Here is a 15,704-nt window from a genome sequence, read left to right as displayed (position 1 = left end):
TTAATCTAGAGAGTCGGGACAGCACGTGTAGCAAGACAACAGATTCTTCAGAAAGCGCAAACTGTCTATCTCTAATATGTGAGACTTACCGAGTTTCCTGCGAGGTCGTCTCCGGCGTGCCTCGGTAGCGCAGTAGGCAGCGCGTAAGTCTCATAATCTTAAGGTCGTGAGTTCGATCCTCACCCGGGGCATTCAATTTTCTGCACATCATGACTGCATTAAGGGCGTTGCTGTTGCTAGGAAACGAACTTAACTGTTGTCCGTTATCCACACGGAGTCCACGCCTCAGCGTCAAAATGTTTACTTCCAATTATGACGACGTAACAACTTTGATATTTCTCCTCCGTGTTACAAGCAAAATGCGATGCACACAGCAATGGACAGTCAATTTTGAACTGTGCGCCATGCCGGTCTGTAGGCGCGGATATGATCGCAAACAGAGAACAGCACTGAGTCCAGATTCAGCACAAAATACAATAAGAGACGGAGTAAATCTCACCGCTGTAGAGCAAGTCCTGTGTGGTCTAGTGGCTAGGATACCTGGCTTTCACTCAACAGGTCCGGCTTCGATTCCCGGTACCGGAACGGAACTATTTGCGCACACAACGCTCCATGTTTTGGTCTTCGAACTGTCGTTGGTCGCCCTTCTTCCTTGGCTTCAACCGAACGCAATCGGGGAAAGCAGGCACGTGATGCAGTTACTGTCAGCACCGGAATAAAGGGAGAAGAGGCACTGGTCCGCTGTTGGGCTGCTACCAGCGTCAGTGAGTAGTCGGTGCAGTCGCCAGTAGCGCCAGAAGCCTACACACACCTTCCACTTAATCACGTTGCTTGAAACCGCTCCAACCACAACAAGCGAAAGCCCGGATAGCTCAGTCGGTAGAGCATTAGGCTTTTAACCTAAGGGTCCAGGGTTCGAGTCCCTGTCCGCGCGAAGATTTTAACGCTTCCATAATGGCTCGTCTCGTAGCGATAGTAGCCCTGTCGTAATCAGTGCACGGTTTTACGTTTCCTGTCGGCATTCTGCGCAGACGCAACCGGTCGGGTTTTTCACGATTCGAGGGGCACCTGTTGGACAAGCAGTCGTGGCCGAGTGGTTAAGGCGTCTGACTAGAAATCAGATTCCCTCTGGGAGCGTAGGTTCGAGTCCTACCGACTGCGTCCGATTTTTCTTTTCTTGTTTTGGAAGAAGAAGCAGAAAATATCGCGTTTTGGTACCTCGCCACACCTCACCTCTCACAGCCGTTTATAGTGCCTGTCCTTTAGATAAGGGCGATTTCCAAGCGTCAGCTTTCGCGTCAGCCGAGCAAAGTCGGGACAAGTCGGGACATACTACAGGATGGTGCAACGACGAAAAAAAAACAACCTTAATTTAACAGCAGGAGCCCACATAATGATACGGAAAAGTTAGCGCCACTTGCGGTGGCCGGGAATCGTACCCGGATCAACTGCTTGGAAGGCAACTATGCTCAACAGTACAACACCACCGCACTGCCGCTGCTCGCAACGCCGCGCTGTGTCGGCTTCCCGCCCGCCGACGGCGGCCCACGGCTATAGGAGCTGCAGGCGCATTACGAGGTAGGAGGGTGCATCCACACGCATTCGGGCAGCGCCTCCAAGCACGCTACGTCTTTGGGCAAGACTCGTCGCCGCTGACGCAAGGTTACTCACACGATAGTGATGAACGGTCGTTTTAAGGCAGTGTAGTGGGGGACTTCGCGAGTTTAGCCCCTTTTTCGACGTCGCTGGGTGGCAATCCCAGTTTCCCTGCCGACAGCTGCTTGGAAAGCACGGGTAGCTTGTCGAGCATCTGTAGTTGAGTGGTTTGTGACTCAGTAGTGCAGTAGGCAGCGCCTAAGTCTCATAATCTTAAGGTATGCCGGCACGATTCCCGGTCGATGCATTATTTTGCTCTTGTGGCAACAATGCTGCCGCGCGGATTGCTCGCTTGAGATGGGTCAGCCTCAGGACCTTATAGCTGTATAGCTGCGGCTGCAGTTTAATCTAGAGAGTCGGGACAGCACGTGTAGCAAGACAACAGATTCTTCAGAAAGCGCAAACTGTCTATCTCTAATATGTGAGACTTACCGAGTTTCCTGCGAGGTCGTCTCCGGCGTGCCTCGGTAGCGCAGTAGGCAGCGCGTAAGTCTCATAATCTTAAGGTCGTGAGTTCGATCCTCACCCGGGGCATTCAATTTTCTGCACATCATGACTGCATTAAGGGCGTTGCTGTTGCTAGGAAACGAACTTAACTGTTGTCCGTTATCCACACGGAGTCCACGCCTCAGCGTCAAAATGTTTACTTCCAATTATGACGACGTAACAACTTTGATATTTCTCCTCCGTGTTACAAGCAAAATGCGATGCACACAGCAATGGACAGTCAATTTTGAACTGTGCGCCATGCCGGTCTGTAGGCGCGGATATGATCGCAAGCAGAGAACAGCACTGAGTCCAGATTCAGCACAAAATACAATAAGAGACGGAGTAAATCTCACCGCTGTAGAGCAAGTCCTGTGTGGTCTAGTGGCTAGGATACCTGGCTTTCACTCAACAGGTCCGGCTTCGATTCCCGGTACCGGAACGGAACTATTTGCGCACACAACGCTCCATGTTTTGGTCTTCGAACTGTCGTTGGTCGCCCTTCTTCCTTGGCTTCAACCGAACGCAATCGGGGAAAGCAGGCACGTGATGCAGTTACTGTCAGCACCGGAATAAAGGGAGAAGAGGCACTGGTCCGCTGTTGGGCTGCTACCAGCGTCAGTGAGTAGTCGGTGCAGTCGCCAGTAGCGCCAGAAGCCTACACACACCTTCCACTTAATCACGTTGCTTGAAACCGCTCCAACCACAACAAGCGAAAGCCCGGATAGCTCAGTCGGTAGAGCATTAGGCTTTTAACCTAAGGGTCCAGGGTTCGAGTCCCTGTCCGCGCGAAGATTTTAACGCTTCCATAATGGCTCGTCTCGTAGCGATAGTAGCCCTGTCGTAATCAGTGCACGGTTTTACGTTTCCTGTCGGCATTCTGCGCAGACGCAACCGGTCGGGTTTTTCACGATTCGAGGGGCACCTGTTGGACAAGCAGTCGTGGCCGAGTGGTTAAGGCGTCTGACTAGAAATCAGATTCTCTCTGGGAGCGTAGGTTCGAGTCCTACCGACTGCGTCCGATTTTTCTTTTCTTGTTTTGGAAGAAGAAGCAGAAAATATCGCGTTTTGGTACCTCGCCACACCTCACCTCTCACAGCCGTTTATAGTGCCTGTCCTTTAGATAAGGGCGATTTCCAAGCGTCAGCTTTCGCGTCAGCCGAGCAAAGTCGGGACAAGTCGGGACATACTACAGGATGGTGCAACGACGAAAAAAAAAAAAACCTTAATTTAACAGCAGGAGCCCACATAATGATACGCAAAAGTTAGCGCCACTTGCGGTGGCCGGGAATCGTACCCGGATCAACTGCTTGGAAGGCAACTATGCTCAACAGTACAACACCACCGCACTGCCGCTGCTCGCAACGCCGCGCTGTGTCGGCTTCCCGCCCGCCGACGGCGGCCCACGGCTATAGGAGCTGCAGGCGCATTACGAGGTAGGAGGGTGCATCCACACGCATTCGGGCAGCGCCTCCAAGCACGCTACGTCTTTGGGCAAGACTCGTCGCCGCTGACGCAAGGTTACTCACACGATAGTGATGAACGGTCGTTTTAAGGCAGTGTAGTGGGGGACTTCGCGAGTTTAGCCCCTTTTTCGACGTCGCTGGGTGGCAATCCCAGTTTCCCTGCCGACAGCTGCTTGGAAAGCACGGGTAGCTTGTCGAGCATCTGTAGTTGAGTGGTTTGTGACTCAGTAGTGCAGTAGGCAGCGCCTAAGTCTCATAATCTTAAGGTATGCCGGCACGATTCCCGGTCGATGCATTATTTTGCTCTTGTGGCAACAATGCTGCCGCGCGGATTGCTCGCTTGAGATGGGTCAGCCTCAGGACCTTATAGCTGTATAGCTGCGGCTGCAGTTTAATCTAGAGAGTCGGGACAGCACGTGTAGCAAGACAACAGATTCTTCAGAAAGCGCAAACTGTCTATCTCTAATATGTGAGACTTACCGAGTTTCCTGCGAGGTCGTCTCCGGCGTGCCTCGGTAGCGCAGTAGGCAGCGCGTAAGTCTCATAATCTTAAGGTCGTGAGTTCGATCCTCACCCGGGGCATTCAATTTTCTGCACATCATGACTGCATTAAGGGCGTTGCTGTTGCTAGGAAACGAACTTAACTGTTGTCCGTTATCCACACGGAGTCCACGCCTCAGCGTCAAAATGTTTACTTCCAATTATGACGACGTAACAACTTTGATATTTCTCCTCCGTGTTACAAGCAAAATGCGATGCACACAGCAATGGACAGTCAATTTTGAACTGTGCGCCATGCCGGTCTGTAGGCGCGGATATGATCGCAAGCAGAGAACAGCACTGAGTCCAGATTCAGCACAAAATACAATAAGAGACGGAGTAAATCTCACCGCTGTAGAGCAAGTCCTGTGTGGTCTAGTGGCTAGGATACCTGGCTTTCACTCAACAGGTCCGGCTTCGATTCCCGGTACCGGAACGGAACTATTTGCGCACACAACGCTCCATGTTTTGGTCTTCGAACTGTCGTTGGTCGCCCTTCTTCCTTGGCTTCAACCGAACGCAATCGGGGAAAGCAGGCACGTGATGCAGTTACTGTCAGCACCGGAATAAAGGGAGAAGAGGCACTGGTCCGCTGTTGGGCTGCTACCAGCGTCAGTGAGTAGTCGGTGCAGTCGCCAGTAGCGCCAGAAGCCTACACACACCTTCCACTTAATCACGTTGCTTGAAACCGCTCCAACCACAACAAGCGAAAGCCCGGATAGCTCAGTCGGTAGAGCATTAGGCTTTTAACCTAAGGGTCCAGGGTTCGAGTCCCTGTCCGCGCGAAGATTTTAACGCTTCCATAATGGCTCGTCTCGTAGCGATAGTAGCCCTGTCGTAATCAGTGCACGGTTTTACGTTTCCTGTCGGCATTCTGCGCAGACGCAACCGGTCGGGTTTTTCACGATTCGAGGGGCACCTGTTGGACAAGCAGTCGTGGCCGAGTGGTTAAGGCGTCTGACTAGAAATCAGATTCTCTCTGGGAGCGTAGGTTCGAGTCCTACCGACTGCGTCCGATTTTTCTTTTCTTGTTTTGGAAGAAGAAGCAGAAAATATCGCGTTTTGGTACCTCGCCACACCTCACCTCTCACAGCCGTTTATAGTGCCTGTCCTTTAGATAAGGGCGATTTCCAAGCGTCAGCTTTCGCGTCAGCCGAGCAAAGTCGGGACAAGTCGGGACATACTACAGGATGGTGCAACGACGAAAAAAAAAAAACCTTAATTTAACAGCAGGAGCCCACATAATGATACGGAAAAGTTAGCGCCACTTGCGGTGGCCGGGAATCGTACCCGGATCAACTGCTTGGAAGGCAACTATGCTCAACAGTACAACACCACCGCACTGCCGCTGCTCGCAACGCCGCGCTGTGTCGGCTTCCCGCCCGCCGACGGCGGCCCACGGCTATAGGAGCTGCAGGCGCATTACGAGGTAGGAGGGTGCATCCACACGCATTCGGGCAGCGCCTCCAAGCACGCTACGTCTTTGGGCAAGACTCGTCGCCTCTGACGCAAGGTTACTCACACGATAGTGATGAACGGTCGTTTTAAGGCAGTGTAGTGGGGGACTTCGCGAGTTTAGCCCCTTTTTCGACGTCGCTGGGTGGCAATCCCAGTTTCCCTGCCGACAGCTGCTTGGAAAGCACGGGTAGCTTGTCGAGCATCTGTAGTTGAGTGGTTTCTGACTCAGTAGTGCAGTAGGCAGCGCCTAAGTCTCATAATCTTAAGGTATGCCGGCACGATTCCCGGTCGATGCATTATTTTGCTCTTGTGGCAACAATGCTGCCGCGCGGATTGCTCGCTTGAGATGGGTCAGCCTCAGGACCTTATAGCTGTATAGCTGCGGCTGCAGTTTAATCTAGAGAGTCGGGACAGCACGTGTAGCAAGACAACAGATTCTTCAGAAAGCGCAAACTGTCTATCTCTAATATGTGAGACTTACCGAGTTTCCTGCGAGGTCGTCTCCGGCGTGCCTCGGTAGCGCAGTAGGCAGCGCGTAAGTCTCATAATCTTAAGGTCGTGAGTTCGATCCTCACCCGGGGCATTCAATTTTCTGCACATCATGACTGCATTAAGGGCGTTGCTGTTGCTAGGAAACGAACTTAACTGTTGTCCGTTATCCACACGGAGTCCACGCCTCAGCGTCAAAATGTTTACTTCCAATTATGACGACGTAACAACTTTGATATTTCTCCTCCGTGTTACAAGCAAAATGCGATGCACACAGCAATGGACAGTCAATTTTGAACTGTGCGCCATGCCGGTCTGTAGGCGCGGATATGATCGCAAGCAGAGAACAGCACTGAGTCCAGATTCAGCACAAAATACAATAAGAGACGGAGTAAATCTCACCGCTGTAGAGCAAGTCCTGTGTGGTCTAGTGGCTAGGATACCTGGCTTTCACTCAACAGGTCCGGCTTCGATTCCCGGTACCGGAACGGAACTATTTGCGCACACAACGCTCCATGTTTTGGTCTTCGAACTGTCGTTGGTCGCCCTTCTTCCTTGGCTTCAACCGAACGCAATCGGGGAAAGCAGGCACGTGATGCAGTTACTGTCAGCACCGGAATAAAGGGAGAAGAGGCACTGGTCCGCTGTTGGGCTGCTACCAGCGTCAGTGAGTAGTCGGTGCAGTCGCCAGTAGCGCCAGAAGCCTACACACACCTTCCACTTAATCACGTTGCTTGAAACCGCTCCAACCACAACAAGCGAAAGCCCGGATAGCTCAGTCGGTAGAGCATTAGGCTTTTAACCTAAGGGTCCAGGGTTCGAGTCCCTGTCCGCGCGAAGATTTTAACGCTTCCATAATGGCTCGTCTCGTAGCGATAGTAGCCCTGTCGTAATCAGTGCACGGTTTTACGTTTCCTGTCGGCATTCTGCGCAGACGCAACCGGTCGGGTTTTTCACGATTCGAGGGGCACCTGTTGGACAAGCAGTCGTGGCCGAGTGGTTAAGGCGTCTGACTAGAAATCAGATTCTCTCTGGGAGCGTAGGTTCGAGTCCTACCGACTGCGTCCGATTTTTCTTTTCTTGTTTTGGAAGAAGAAGCAGAAAATATCGCGTTTTGGTACCTCGCCACACCTCACCTCTCACAGCCGTTTATAGTGCCTGTCCTTTAGATAAGGGCGATTTCCAAGCGTCAGCTTTCGCGTCAGCCGAGCAAAGTCGGGACAAGTCGGGACATACTACAGGATGGTGCAACGACGAAAAAAAAAAAACCTTAATTTAACAGCAGGAGCCCACATAATGATACGGAAAAGTTAGCGCCACTTGCGGTGGCCGGGAATCGTACCCGGATCAACTGCTTGGAAGGCAACTATGCTCAACAGTACAACACCACCGCACTGCCGCTGCTCGCAACGCCGCGCTGTGTCGGCTTCCCGCCCGCCGACGGCGGCCCACGGCTATAGGAGCTGCAGGCGCATTACGAGGTAGGAGGGTGCATCCACACGCATTCGGGCAGCGCCTCCAAGCACGCTACGTCTTTGGGCAAGACTCGTCGCCGCTGACGCAAGGTTACTCACACGATAGTGATGAACGGTCGTTTTAAGGCAGTGTAGTGGGGGACTTCGCGAGTTTAGCCCCTTTTTCGACGTCGCTGGGTGGCAATCCCAGTTTCCCTGCCGACAGCTGCTTGGAAAGCACGGGTAGCTTGTCGAGCATCTGTAGTTGAGTGGTTTGTGACTCAGTAGTGCAGTAGGCAGCGCCTAAGTCTCATAATCTTAAGGTATGCCGGCACGATTCCCGGTCGATGCATTATTTTGCTCTTGTGGCAACAATGCTGCCGCGCGGATTGCTCGCTTGAGATGGGTCAGCCTCAGGACCTTATAGCTGTATAGCTGCGGCTGCAGTTTAATCTAGAGAGTCGGGACAGCACGTGTAGCAAGACAACAGATTCTTCAGAAAGCGCAAACTGTCTATCTCTAATATGTGAGACTTACCGAGTTTCCTGCGAGGTCGTCTCCGGCGTGGCTCGGTAGCGCAGTAGGCAGCGCGTAAGTCTCATAATCTTAAGGTCGTGAGTTCGATCCTCACCCGGGGCATTCAATTTTCTGCACATCATGACTGCATTAAGGGCGTTGCTGTTGCTAGGAAACGAACTTAACTGTTGTCCGTTATCCACACGGAGTCCACGCCTCAGCGTCAAAATGTTTACTTCCAATTATGACGACGTAACAACTTTGATATTTCTCCTCCGTGTTACAAGCAAAATGCGATGCACACAGCAATGGACAGTCAATTTTGAACTGTGCGCCATGCCGGTCTGTAGGCGCGGATATGATCGCAAGCAGAGAACAGCACTGAGTCCAGATTCAGCACAAAATACAATAAGAGACGGAGTAAATCTCACCGCTGTAGAGCAAGTCCTGTGTGGTCTAGTGGCTAGGATACCTGGCTTTCACTCAACAGGTCCGGCTTCGATTCCCGGTACCGGAACGGAACTATTTGCGCACACAACGCTCCATGTTTTGGTCTTCGAACTGTCGTTGGTCGCCCTTCTTCCTTGGCTTCAACCGAACGCAATCGGGGAAAGCAGGCACGTGATGCAGTTACTGTCAGCACCGGAATAAAGGGAGAAGAGGCACTGGTCCGCTGTTGGGCTGCTACCAGCGTCAGTGAGTAGTCGGTGCAGTCGCCAGTAGCGCCAGAAGCCTACACACACCTTCCACTTAATCACGTTGCTTGAAACCGCTCCAACCACAACAAGCGAAAGCCCGGATAGCTCAGTCGGTAGAGCATTAGGCTTTTAACCTAAGGGTCCAGGGTTCGAGTCCCTGTCCGCGCGAAGATTTTAACGCTTCCATAATGGCTCGTCTCGTAGCGATAGTAGCCCTGTCGTAATCAGTGCACGGTTTTACGTTTCCTGTCGGCATTCTGCGCAGACGCAACCGGTCGGGTTTTTCACGATTCGAGGGGCACCTGTTGGACAAGCAGTCGTGGCCGAGTGGTTAAGGCGTCTGACTAGAAATCAGATTCTCTCTGGGAGCGTAGGTTCGAGTCCTACCGACTGCGTCCGATTTTTCTTTTCTTGTTTTGGAAGAAGAAGCAGAAAATATCGCGTTTTGGTACCTCGCCACACCTCACCTCTCACAGCCGTTTATAGTGCCTGTCCTTTAGATAAGGGCGATTTCCAAGCGTCAGCTTTCGCGTCAGCCGAGCAAAGTCGGGACAAGTCGGGACATACTACAGGATGGTGCAACGACGAAAAAAAAAAAACCTTAATTTAACAGCAGGAGCCCACATAATGATACGGAAAAGTTAGCGCCACTTGCGGTGGCCGGGAATCGTACCCGGATCAACTGCTTGGAAGGCAACTATGCTCAACAGTACAACACCACCGCACTGCCGCTGCTCGCAACGCCGCGCTGTGTCGGCTTCCCGCCCGCCGACGGCGGCCCACGGCTATAGGAGCTGCAGGCGCATTACGAGGTAGGAGGGTGCATCCACACGCATTCGGGCAGCGCCTCCAAGCACGCTACGTCTTTGGGCAAGACTCGTCGCCGCTGACGCAAGGTTACTCACACGATAGTGATGAACGGTCGTTTTAAGGCAGTGTAGTGGGGGACTTCGCGAGTTTAGCCCCTTTTTCGACGTCGCTGGGTGGCAATCCCAGTTTCCCTGCCGACAGCTGCTTGGAAAGCACGGGTAGCTTGTCGAGCATCTGTAGTTGAGTGGTTTGTGACTCAGTAGTGCAGTAGGCAGCGCCTAAGTCTCATAATCTTAAGGTATGCCGGCACGATTCCCGGTCGATGCATTATTTTGCTCTTGTGGCAACAATGCTGCCGCGCGGATTGCTCGCTTGAGATGGGTCAGCCTCAGGACCTTATAGCTGTATAGCTGCGGCTGCAGTTTAATCTAGAGAGTCGGGACAGCACGTGTAGCAAGACAACAGATTCTTCAGAAAGCGCAAACTGTCTATCTCTAATATGTGAGACTTACCGAGTTTCCTGCGAGGTCGTCTCCGGCGTGCCTCGGTAGCGCAGTAGGCAGCGCGTAAGTCTCATAATCTTAAGGTCGTGAGTTCGATCCTCACCCGGGGCATTCAATTTTCTGCACATCATGACTGCATTAAGGGCGTTGCTGTTGCTAGGAAACGAACTTAACTGTTGTCCGTTATCCACACGGAGTCCACGCCTCAGCGTCAAAATGTTTACTTCCAATTATGACGACGTAACAACTTTGATATTTCTCCTCCGTGTTACAAGCAAAATGCGATGCACACAGCAATGGACAGTCAATTTTGAACTGTGCGCCATGCCGGTCTGTAGGCGCGGATATGATCGCAAGCAGAGAACAGCACTGAGTCCAGATTCAGCACAAAATACAATAAGAGACGGAGTAAATCTCACCGCTGTAGAGCAAGTCCTGTGTGGTCTAGTGGCTAGGATACCTGGCTTTCACTCAACAGGTCCGGCTTCGATTCCCGGTACCGGAACGGAACTATTTGCGCACACAACGCTCCATGTTTTGGTCTTCGAACTGTCGTTGGTCGCCCTTCTTCCTTGGCTTCAACCGAACGCAATCGGGGAAAGCAGGCACGTGATGCAGTTACTGTCAGCACCGGAATAAAGGGAGAAGAGGCACTGGTCCGCTGTTGGGCTGCTACCAGCGTCAGTGAGTAGTCGGTGCAGTCGCCAGTAGCGCCAGAAGCCTACACACACCTTCCACTTAATCACGTTGCTTGAAACCGCTCCAACCACAACAAGCGAAAGCCCGGATAGCTCAGTCGGTAGAGCATTAGGCTTTTAACCTAAGGGTCCAGGGTTCGAGTCCCTGTCCGCGCGAAGATTTTAACGCTTCCATAATGGCTCGTCTCGTAGCGATAGTAGCCCTGTCGTAATCAGTGCACGGTTTTACGTTTCCTGTCGGCATTCTGCGCAGACGCAACCGGTCGGGTTTTTCACGATTCGAGGGGCACCTGTTGGACAAGCAGTCGTGGCCGAGTGGTTAAGGCGTCTGACTAGAAATCAGATTCTCTCTGGGAGCGTAGGTTCGAGTCCTACCGACTGCGTCCGATTTTTCTTTTCTTGTTTTGGAAGAAGAAGCAGAAAATATCGCGTTTTGGTACCTCGCCACACCTCACCTCTCACAGCCGTTTATAGTGCCTGTCCTTTAGATAAGGGCGATTTCCAAGCGTCAGCTTTCGCGTCAGCCGAGCAAAGTCGGGACAAGTCGGGACATACTACAGGATGGTGCAACGACGAAAAAAAAAAAACCTTAATTTAACAGCAGGAGCCCACATAATGATACGGAAAAGTTAGCGCCACTTGCGGTGGCCGGGAATCGTACCCGGATCAACTGCTTGGAAGGCAACTATGCTCAACAGTACAACACCACCGCACTGCCGCTGCTCGCAACGCCGCGCTGTGTCGGCTTCCCGCCCGCCGACGGCGGCCCACGGCTATAGGAGCTGCAGGCGCATTACGAGGTAGGAGGGTGCATCCACACACATTCGGGCAGCGCCTCCAAGCACGCTACGTCTTTGGGCAAGACTCGTCGCCGCTGACGCAAGGTTACTCACACGATAGTGATGAACGGTCGTTTTAAGGCAGTGTAGTGGGGGACTTCGCGAGTTTAGCCCCTTTTTCGACGTCGCTGGGTGGCAATCCCAGTTTCCCTGCCGACAGCTGCTTGGAAAGCACGGGTAGCTTGTCGAGCATCTGTAGTTGAGTGGTTTCTGACTCAGTAGTGCAGTAGGCAGCGCCTAAGTCTCATAATCTTAAGGTATGCCGGCACGATTCCCGGTCGATGCATTATTTTGCTCTTGTGGCAACAATGCTGCCGCGCGGATTGCTCGCTTGAGATGGGTCAGCCTCAGGACCTTATAGCTGTATAGCTGCGGCTGCAGTTTAATCTAGAGAGTCGGGACAGCACGTGTAGCAAGACAACAGATTCTTCAGAAAGCGCAAACTGTCTATCTCTAATATGTGAGACTTACCGAGTTTCCTGCGAGGTCGTCTCCGGCGTGCCTCGGTAGCGCAGTAGGCAGCGCGTAAGTCTCATAATCTTAAGGTCGTGAGTTCGATCCTCACCCGGGGCATTCAATTTTCTGCACATCATGACTGCATTAAGGGCGTTGCTGTTGCTAGGAAACGAACTTAACTGTTGTCCGTTATCCACACGGAGTCCACGCCTCAGCGTCAAAATGTTTACTTCCAATTATGACGACGTAACAACTTTGATATTTCTCCTCCGTGTTACAAGCAAAATGCGATGCACACAGCAATGGACAGTCAATTTTGAACTGTGCGCCATGCCGGTCTGTAGGCGCGGATATGATCGCAAGCAGAGAACAGCACTGAGTCCAGATTCAGCACAAAATACAATAAGAGACGGAGTAAATCTCACCGCTGTAGAGCAAGTCCTGTGTGGTCTAGTGGCTAGGATACCTGGCTTTCACTCAACAGGTCCGGCTTCGATTCCCGGTACCGGAACGGAACTATTTGCGCACACAACGCTCCATGTTTTGGTCTTCGAACTGTCGTTGGTCGCCCTTCTTCCTTGGCTTCAACCGAACGCAATCGGGGAAAGCAGGCACGTGATGCAGTTACTGTCAGCACCGGAATAAAGGGAGAAGAGGCACTGGTCCGCTGTTGGGCTGCTACCAGCGTCAGTGAGTAGTCGGTGCAGTCGCCAGTAGCGCCAGAAGCCTACACACACCTTCCACTTAATCACGTTGCTTGAAACCGCTCCAACCACAACAAGCGAAAGCCCGGATAGCTCAGTCGGTAGAGCATTAGGCTTTTAACCTAAGGGTCCAGGGTTAGAGTCCCTGTCCGCGCGAAGATTTTAACGCTTCCATAATGGCTCGTCTCGTAGCGATAGTAGCCCTGTCGTAATCAGTGCACGGTTTTACGTTTCCTGTCGGCATTCTGCGCAGACGCAACCGGTCGGGTTTTTCACGATTCGAGGGGCACCTGTTGGACAAGCAGTCGTGGCCGAGTGGTTAAGGCGTCTGACTAGAAATCAGATTCTCTCTGGGAGCGTAGGTTCGAGTCCTACCGACTGCGTCCGATTTTTCTTTTCTTGTTTTGGAAGAAGAAGCAGAAAATATCGCGTTTTGGTACCTCGCCACACCTCACCTCTCACAGCCGTTTATAGTGCCTGTCCTTTAGATAAGGGCGATTTCCAAGCGTCAGCTTTCGCGTCAGCCGAGCAAAGTCGGGACAAGTCGGGACATACTACAGGATGGTGCAACGACGAAAAAAAAAAAACCTTAATTTAACAGCAGGAGCCCACATAATGATACGGAAAAGTTAGCGCCACTTGCGGTGGCCGGGAATCGTACCCGGATCAACTGCTTGGAAGGCAACTATGCTCAACAGTACAACACCACCGCACTGCCGCTGCTCGCAACGCCGCGCTGTGTCGGCTTCCCGCCCGCCGACGGCGGCCCACGGCTATAGGAGCTGCAGGCGCATTACGAGGTAGGAGGGTGCATCCACACGCATTCGGGCAGCGCCTCCAAGCACGCTACGTCTTTGGGCAAGACTCGTCGCCGCTGACGCAAGGTTACTCACACGATAGTGATGAACGGTCGTTTTAAGGCAGTGTAGTGGGGGACTTCGCGAGTTTAGCCCCTTTTTCGACGTCGCTGGGTGGCAATCCCAGTTTCCCTGCCGACAGCTGCTTGGAAAGCACGGGTAGCTTGTCGAGCATCTGTAGTTGAGTGGTTTGTGACTCAGTAGTGCAGTAGGCAGCGCCTAAGTCTCATAATCTTAAGGTATGCCGGCACGATTCCCGGTCGATGCATTATTTTGCTCTTGTGGCAACAATGCTGCCGCGCGGATTGCTCGCTTGAGATGGGTCAGCCTCAGGACCTTATAGCTGTATAGCTGCGGCTGCAGTTTAATCTAGAGAGTCGGGACAGCACGTGTAGCAAGACAACAGATTCTTCAGAAAGCGCAAACTGTCTATCTCTAATATGTGAGACTTACCGAGTTTCCTGCGAGGTCGTCTCCGGCGTGCCTCGGTAGCGCAGTAGGCAGCGCGTAAGTCTCATAATCTTAAGGTCGTGAGTTCGATCCTCACCCGGGGCATTCAATTTTCTGCACATCATGACTGCATTAAGGGCGTTGCTGTTGCTAGGAAACGAACTTAACTGTTGTCCGTTATCCACACGGAGTCCACGCCTCAGCGTCAAAATGTTTACTTCCAATTATGACGACGTAACAACTTTGATATTTCTCCTCCGTGTTACAAGCAAAATGCGATGCACACAGCAATGGACAGTCAATTTTGAACTGTGCGCCATGCCGGTCTGTAGGCGCGGATATGATCGCAAGCAGAGAACAGCACTGAGTCCAGATTCAGCACAAAATACAATAAGAGACGGAGTAAATCTCACCGCTGTAGAGCAAGTCCTGTGTGGTCTAGTGGCTAGTTGCGAGTCAGCCGCCGAGCGGGACGGACGTGTGGCGGAGCTGGACGTCTGGCTGTAGTAAACACAGGCTGAGTCGCTGCGTTTGAGGTTAGTGGTGCTGCTAAGCCGCTATTCGTGTTGCACTTGTATTCATGAAGTTCTAGAATGAATAGGTCGAATTATTTGAGGAAAGACACAATCAAGTTTACTTTCGATCGAAATTTCGTTCGACCTAAGGCATTTGAAATTAAAGCATGGTTTATCGAAAAAGTATTGATTAACGGTGATGATGTTGTCGGAGTTTATCTCTCGTTTGTGACAAATGCTGTGTATCTGAAGATGAAAAGTCCAGAATTATGTAGTTCCATTGTGGATCGTTGCGGAGGTAGCGTGAAGTTTAATCATTCTGATGGGAATGTGAGTGACGTTGCTGTTAGTCATGCTGGGTACGGGATTCGTACGATCAGAGTGTTTGAGCTCCCTTTTGAAATTCCGCCCGAAGAACTTAATGTTGCCCTTCGGCCTTATGGCAGAATTATTTCCAATGTGGCAGAAAGGTGGTCTGAAGCTCATATGTTTCCTGTCTTGAACGGCGTAAGGCAAATTAAGATTGAATTACAGAAGCATGTCCCCTCTTATCTTAATATTTGTGGGTATCGTGCTTTGATTATCTATGATGGGCAACCGCGGACTTGCGCTTTATGCAATTCCACTGAACATATTCGTGCAGAATGTTCACGGAGGCGTGTCCCGCAGTTACCGCGTGACGAGATGCCAAGTTCCGGCCCTGTTGTTGGTATGAAGTTGTCATACGCTGCCGCTGCTGACTTCCGCAGCCGAGGCGAGTCGGTGCCGCCTGTGCGCGGGGAGCCTGCTGCCTCGCGGGCGGTTGTCGATGATACTCCGGCTTCAAGCTCTAGATTTGCGGATGGTCTGCCGATCAGCTCCGCGCCCCTCGAATCTATGCCGACGCCAACTTTTTCCAACTCTCCCACTGTGGTTGCTCGTTCTTCCGCGGACTCGGCCGAAGATCCCCAAATACCCGCAACGGAGGTTTCCTTGCGTCGTCAGGATTCCCACCAACGTGAGGATATTGCCACTAGCTTCCGAGGAGTGGACGCTCCAGGCATCCACTCTGCGGGAACTATGAACGAAGATAGCAATCTGGACATTGGTTTCACGTTGGCGCCCACAGA

At 52.1% G+C, this 15,704-nt stretch overlaps 22 non-coding genes across 22 annotated transcripts; all 22 read left to right on the top strand.

The window, feature by feature from the left end:
* The first annotated feature begins 118 nt into the window (after positions 1 to 118).
* Positions 119 to 191, top strand: Trnam-cau (transfer RNA methionine (anticodon CAU)). Its single transcript has one exon. It is a non-coding gene; the product is annotated as a tRNA-Met (tRNA).
* A 670-nt stretch (positions 192 to 861) lies between these two features.
* Trnak-uuu (transfer RNA lysine (anticodon UUU)) lies at positions 862 to 934 on the top strand. The gene has a single exon. It is a non-coding gene; the product is annotated as a tRNA-Lys (tRNA).
* Positions 935 to 1,079: 145 nt separating this feature from the next.
* Trnas-aga (transfer RNA serine (anticodon AGA)) lies at positions 1,080 to 1,161 on the top strand. The gene has a single exon. It is a non-coding gene; the product is annotated as a tRNA-Ser (tRNA).
* Positions 1,162 to 2,117: 956 nt separating this feature from the next.
* Positions 2,118 to 2,190, top strand: Trnam-cau (transfer RNA methionine (anticodon CAU)). The gene has a single exon. It is a non-coding gene; the product is annotated as a tRNA-Met (tRNA).
* A 670-nt stretch (positions 2,191 to 2,860) lies between these two features.
* Positions 2,861 to 2,933, top strand: Trnak-uuu (transfer RNA lysine (anticodon UUU)). The gene has a single exon. It is a non-coding gene; the product is annotated as a tRNA-Lys (tRNA).
* Positions 2,934 to 3,078: 145 nt separating this feature from the next.
* Positions 3,079 to 3,160, top strand: Trnas-aga (transfer RNA serine (anticodon AGA)). The gene has a single exon. It is a non-coding gene; the product is annotated as a tRNA-Ser (tRNA).
* Positions 3,161 to 4,117: 957 nt separating this feature from the next.
* Positions 4,118 to 4,190, top strand: Trnam-cau (transfer RNA methionine (anticodon CAU)). Its single transcript has one exon. It is a non-coding gene; the product is annotated as a tRNA-Met (tRNA).
* Positions 4,191 to 4,860: 670 nt separating this feature from the next.
* On the top strand, positions 4,861 to 4,933 carry Trnak-uuu (transfer RNA lysine (anticodon UUU)). The gene has a single exon. It is a non-coding gene; the product is annotated as a tRNA-Lys (tRNA).
* A 145-nt stretch (positions 4,934 to 5,078) lies between these two features.
* Positions 5,079 to 5,160, top strand: Trnas-aga (transfer RNA serine (anticodon AGA)). Its single transcript has one exon. It is a non-coding gene; the product is annotated as a tRNA-Ser (tRNA).
* Positions 5,161 to 6,116: 956 nt separating this feature from the next.
* Trnam-cau (transfer RNA methionine (anticodon CAU)) lies at positions 6,117 to 6,189 on the top strand. The gene has a single exon. It is a non-coding gene; the product is annotated as a tRNA-Met (tRNA).
* Positions 6,190 to 6,859: 670 nt separating this feature from the next.
* Positions 6,860 to 6,932, top strand: Trnak-uuu (transfer RNA lysine (anticodon UUU)). The gene has a single exon. It is a non-coding gene; the product is annotated as a tRNA-Lys (tRNA).
* A 145-nt stretch (positions 6,933 to 7,077) lies between these two features.
* Trnas-aga (transfer RNA serine (anticodon AGA)) lies at positions 7,078 to 7,159 on the top strand. Its single transcript has one exon. It is a non-coding gene; the product is annotated as a tRNA-Ser (tRNA).
* Positions 7,160 to 8,115: 956 nt separating this feature from the next.
* Positions 8,116 to 8,188, top strand: Trnam-cau (transfer RNA methionine (anticodon CAU)). The gene has a single exon. It is a non-coding gene; the product is annotated as a tRNA-Met (tRNA).
* Positions 8,189 to 8,858: 670 nt separating this feature from the next.
* Positions 8,859 to 8,931, top strand: Trnak-uuu (transfer RNA lysine (anticodon UUU)). The gene has a single exon. It is a non-coding gene; the product is annotated as a tRNA-Lys (tRNA).
* A 145-nt stretch (positions 8,932 to 9,076) lies between these two features.
* Trnas-aga (transfer RNA serine (anticodon AGA)) lies at positions 9,077 to 9,158 on the top strand. The gene has a single exon. It is a non-coding gene; the product is annotated as a tRNA-Ser (tRNA).
* Positions 9,159 to 10,114: 956 nt separating this feature from the next.
* Trnam-cau (transfer RNA methionine (anticodon CAU)) lies at positions 10,115 to 10,187 on the top strand. The gene has a single exon. It is a non-coding gene; the product is annotated as a tRNA-Met (tRNA).
* Positions 10,188 to 10,857: 670 nt separating this feature from the next.
* Positions 10,858 to 10,930, top strand: Trnak-uuu (transfer RNA lysine (anticodon UUU)). The gene has a single exon. It is a non-coding gene; the product is annotated as a tRNA-Lys (tRNA).
* Positions 10,931 to 11,075: 145 nt separating this feature from the next.
* On the top strand, positions 11,076 to 11,157 carry Trnas-aga (transfer RNA serine (anticodon AGA)). The gene has a single exon. It is a non-coding gene; the product is annotated as a tRNA-Ser (tRNA).
* Positions 11,158 to 12,113: 956 nt separating this feature from the next.
* Trnam-cau (transfer RNA methionine (anticodon CAU)) lies at positions 12,114 to 12,186 on the top strand. Its single transcript has one exon. It is a non-coding gene; the product is annotated as a tRNA-Met (tRNA).
* A 670-nt stretch (positions 12,187 to 12,856) lies between these two features.
* Positions 12,857 to 12,929, top strand: Trnak-uuu (transfer RNA lysine (anticodon UUU)). The gene has a single exon. It is a non-coding gene; the product is annotated as a tRNA-Lys (tRNA).
* Positions 12,930 to 13,074: 145 nt separating this feature from the next.
* Trnas-aga (transfer RNA serine (anticodon AGA)) lies at positions 13,075 to 13,156 on the top strand. The gene has a single exon. It is a non-coding gene; the product is annotated as a tRNA-Ser (tRNA).
* A 956-nt stretch (positions 13,157 to 14,112) lies between these two features.
* Trnam-cau (transfer RNA methionine (anticodon CAU)) lies at positions 14,113 to 14,185 on the top strand. The gene has a single exon. It is a non-coding gene; the product is annotated as a tRNA-Met (tRNA).
* Positions 14,186 to 15,704: the final 1,519 nt, after the last annotated feature.

The sequence above is a fragment of the Schistocerca gregaria genome, chromosome 3, assembly GCF_023897955.1.
Source record: "Schistocerca gregaria isolate iqSchGreg1 chromosome 3, iqSchGreg1.2, whole genome shotgun sequence".
NCBI lineage: Eukaryota > Metazoa > Arthropoda > Insecta > Orthoptera > Acrididae > Schistocerca > Schistocerca gregaria.
The sequence above is the reverse complement of the archived record's forward strand: the minus strand, read 5'-3'. Positions and strand labels throughout refer to the sequence as shown.